General features: G+C 48.8%; 1 long non-coding RNA gene across 1 annotated transcript; it reads right to left on the bottom strand.

The window, feature by feature from the left end:
• Positions 1-534: 534 nt before the first annotated feature.
• Positions 535-929, bottom strand: LOC119337483. The gene is made up of 3 exons (XR_005163349.1): positions 879-929; positions 699-797; positions 535-617 (listed from the first exon to the last, which is right to left on the bottom strand). It is a non-coding gene; the product is annotated as an uncharacterized LOC119337483 (long non-coding RNA).
• Between the last annotated feature and the right edge of the window lie 3,828 nt (positions 930-4,757).

Genomic DNA, 4,757 nt, shown 5'->3' with positions numbered 1-4,757 from the left:
AAGGTTCCTGGCGTCTAGGGGCAAAACGCCAGAGACCATGGCGTCTAGCCTGTACAGAAACTTCAACATAACAGCAAAATGTAAGGATGGCAGCAAAACTAAGCATAACAGCAAAAATGACAGCAAAACTAAGCAATATTTCCAGGATGACAGCAATAAGGTAACATGAAGGTAGCAAAGTGCACTCCATAAGTGCAAATTAAACACAAGTCCGGGTAGCAAAGTTCACGCCACTTCTAAAGTTCACGAATCAAACATAACAAAGTTCACGAATCAAACATAACAAAGTTCGCGAGAATCTAGTATTAACTAATTCACTTCTTCCTTCCTCTTTTGTTGCGCGGCGTGCGTTGTGTGGGCTGTGATGGCTCAGACGCATCATCCATTTGGGACATCCCAAGCACCTCCTCTTCGTCTTGATTGTACTCCTCTTCATCTTGCTGCGCCTCCTCTTGCTCTGGCTCTTCTTACAGTTTCTCCTCTTGTTGTTCCTGTTGCAAGACAAGACGACAACGACGTCTATTGTCCCGGCTAGTAGAAGCTCCAGCCGTGAGGACGGCTTTACTTCCATGGCAAGAGAGCATAGCTGCCATCTTGTGGAATCGACTCACGAAACTCTGCAACATAACAAAGATGCAATACTAGAGTAAGTCAAAAGTGTGCAAAGATGGAGGTTTTTGAATAGAGGTAACATATACCTTCATTGTTTTCCTAAGAGATTTCTCAGATGATCCACTTCCCTCATCTTCACCAAGTGCTACACCAGCCTCGTTAACACAATGCAATAACTCCATGCCCTGTAAAATGAAGATCACGAAAATTATCTTTGAAGTACATTTAAATGCACTCGAAGTAGGTTCTAATTGTGTGGAGCATACCACTCGGTCGTGTAGTTGTGCATAGTCAAGTTGTGTCCCTTCGTTGTCTCTTGTTTGTACATTGAAGTCCATATACCCGCTCTCACGATCCAACTCTTCCAATTCCGAACGGTTCCAACCGGACTTTAGCTTCAACCGGTAACGTCCCGCAAGCCACTTCAGATGCTCTTCGTATACTGAATCACTATGTTGTCTTCTTTCCTTCTCCACTAGGGCCACTCTTTGATTCCACAAATCTATCCACTCGGAGTGCTTGATGGCCCAAGTCGAAGTTTCCGGGTTATTCTTTCGACTAATTCTGCAAATTATGTACAAGATGAAAGCATTAGCAAGAAATGTATTTCATAATGCTCTACTATATATCCAAAGCTACAACTATCTCACCGATGCAGAAATTGGCTTGTCTCGAAACTCTCATCCCTTGGTGTCCCTTGCCTTCTCCCAAATTGTCTTGCGACACGGTATGGGTAGTGCCACTCGACACCATAGAAGCATATCAATGGGCATCTCGCCCGCCAAATATTCCTATCATGTGTGCACATCTCGTTCAGCCGGAAAGCATAATCGGCATCATATGGCATCCAATCGACCTACAACACAAGATGATACTAGTTAAGTACACGGTTCCATCACAATTGATGTGCTCTTACGTAAGTTATCATTACCTGCTTATGAGTCAACATATCCAGCTCGTTGATGTAGCATTTGTATCGCGCAACCGAGCTGCCTGTGTACACATTCGCCATCTCCCAACAGTAGGCGACGGTCAAAAACCGCCAAGGATCTTCTCCATACCTCCCGTCATGTGCGACCCATCCTTCATGAGGTGTCTTGTTTTTCTCGGGGCGTCCAACGGGCATCCGCTCCCACATCCAAACCTGAAGGCACCAAACAAAGCCACCCATACCAGATGTGCCCTTCTTCCTACGACATGCCTCGTCGAGCTGCAAATTCATAAATTGTTGATAAGAGGTCCACGAAATTGCAAATGCAAACAAATTGACAATTTGGTTACTAATTACCTGACGATATAAGTATGCTAGTGCTCCTGAACCCCAACTGTACTTACGGTCCCAGTCACTTAGTAGGTCCAAGAATATCCACTGGGCTTTATTACCGGTAGAATCTGGAAACACTACCCTCGTTAACAGATACCACAGATATGCTCGGGCGTGCTGCTGCACAACAACCTCATTGGCGTCTGGAGGGATACTACTCCTCTCTTCCCTCGGAGCCAATGATGCAACACTTTCTCACTGTCACGCTCGCCTTCTTCAGGAGGCTCGGGGAAAACACATGTCAATTGGCCAACACGATCTCGCCAATTAGCACTTACGGTGGTGCCGGTCAAAGCTTCTCCATTGATTGGAAGGCCACTGATCATCGCCATGTCCTCCAAGGTCACGGTCATCTCTCCACATGACAAGTGGAACGAGTGTGTCTCTGGCCTCCAATGGTCAATAAGTGCGGTCATCGCCCCATGGTTGATCGACGGAGCGTGTCGCTTGAACTGAAGCACGAACGGGAGAAGGCCCAATCTCTCGAAGTATGGCTCATACCGCTCGTCGCACGGCCAGTCGTGGGCACTATGACCCCTCATGCGCATAGGTGTTAGTTCCTGCAAAATAGCATTGCATTATGGTTAGTGCCTAGCAAAACTGACAAGTAATAACCAAGAATTCAAATAGATTGAGTCTTACCCCGTTATTCTCAATGTCCCGCGCACGATGGTCTTTGTTGTACCCTTTATGAAGACCGTCGTACCACCGTTCCCCCGCCATCCTACAAATCAAGCATGAACAAATGAAACATACATAACACTATATAACATCCTACATATCATATTTTTGGCATAACAATATCAACATAAATGCATATCTCAATGGCAACATAACAAAACCTGTTTATCTATATATGACAAAATCTGAATGCACGGGGCAACATATCTCAGTGTCAAGATAACAAGACCAATTATCTATATATGACAAAATTTCAATGGCAACACAACATAACAAAGTCTCAATATAACATCCTAATTATATGACCATATCTCTATAAAAATCAAGCATACAAAATACACAAATATGTTAGAATTATATTTCAAGCAATCATCTATCTAAATCCATATACATAGCAACTAAAATGAAAATGCCCAACCCTATCACAAATGCCTTCTCTTCCCAATCCTACCATATAAACACATGCCAACTCTTCTAAAGTATACAACATACCTACATGACCAAGCCATGGGCTCCCCTTTCTCAAAAAAGTGCAAAGAATACTAATCCTAGGGTTCTAACAAGTATGAATTAATACTGCCAAAATACAAGTTTTGAACCCAAAATAATCGGAGGATCTGGTGGAGAATACCTCAAGGAAGATGGAGAGGCTCAGATCCACACTTTTGATGAAGAGAGAATAAGCGATTTGGGGTTGATTTGGGTGAGGGGAGGAGAGAAGCGGAGCTTCTGTAGCCGCCGCCGCGAGGAGGAAGACGCCTCGAGCATCTGGATGGGTTGGGCTGCACCCGAGCCGGCTCGGGCCGGTTTTCTGCTCTCCAGGGGTAAACGCCAAGACCCATGGCGTTTAGCCCTTTGCCACGTCGGACGGTCAAACTGGCTAACCAGGGAGGTGGGCCAGTGCCAAACGCCAGGGTCCGCGGCGTCTTCAGTGCAAGCAGAACGCCGCGAATGTTGGCGTCTCGGTTTGGGTCAGATACGAAAAAAAATTCAAAAGCGGGTCAAATCGTGCTAAAGTTTGTCACATGGGTCAAAACAGTGAAAAAACCCGCTACATACACTCGCTCACGGCCACGGCCAGGAACACGGCCGGTAAACTCCCCCACTTCATCCTGTTCCCGTAGCTCGTACTGCTACAGTGCCACGCTAATCAGAGGCGGCCGCTTTAGCCTTCTCGCCCGTCCGTCCGTCCGTCTTCGGTCAGAGTCATGATCAGAAAAGGCAGCAGGCATGGCAGGCCCAATGAACAGCGCCTGATGGTGATGCGAAAGCTTGTCAAGAAGGATTTACTAAAAGCCATGGAAACGACAGCTAGCGTGAGCCTTCTTGAGTCTAGTCTCGTCTATGATGAAGCATGGAAGAAACAGCGTCGTTTTTGTCCATTCCAATCGGTGGGGATCTTGCTGTTGCGTCGCCTGTCGCTGTGGCCGTGGCTCATGACTTCAGGAGGGTCACGGTCAGGGTCTCGGCGTTAGAGCATCTTCAGCCGCGTCCCCAACAGGCCTTCCCAGATGAATTTTTAGCGCCGGTGGCCGGAATTCGGTCCAGTCACGCTCCCAGGATCTCGTTTAGCGTCGGTTTGGACGAAATTCAGAGCCAGCGTTCCCGCCCCGAACCCAAGCGGTCGGGTGTCGTCTGGGCGTGCCGGCGTAAGCGAAAACCGGCGCGGGGCCGCTCTGTCGGCGACCGGAAGCCCTTTTCCCGCCGTTTCCTCCCGCTTCCCCTCCTCGACTTCCCTTTCTTCTTCATTCCTCCCGCCAAACCCCCGCCTCCTCCCTACCCTTCCACCCGCCATGCCACCGAAGAAGTACGTGATGCCCCGCGACGCCGACGCGACGGAGGCTGACATGGAAGACATCATCGCGGCCGGCTCGGCTGCCGCCGCCGCTCCCCCCGGGTTCACTACCCAGGATGGCTCAATTGACCTCGGCGACATGGACGACGAGCTCGACTACGGCGAGGAAGAGCCGGAGAACGAGGAAGAAGAGGAGGAGGAGCCGGCGCCGACGAGGAAGGGCAAGAAGAAGAAGAAGAAAGCGGCCAAGACCGTCGAGCCACTCATCAAGTGGGCGTCCAAGGAAGAGGAGTGCCTCGCCGAAGCGTGGAAGGTCGTCTGCCTCGACCCGGTCACCGGCACGAA

The sequence above is a fragment of the Triticum dicoccoides genome, chromosome 7B, assembly GCF_002162155.2.
Source record: "Triticum dicoccoides isolate Atlit2015 ecotype Zavitan chromosome 7B, WEW_v2.0, whole genome shotgun sequence".
NCBI lineage: Eukaryota > Viridiplantae > Streptophyta > Magnoliopsida > Poales > Poaceae > Triticum > Triticum dicoccoides.
This window is presented reverse-complemented; position numbering and strand designations above follow the sequence as displayed.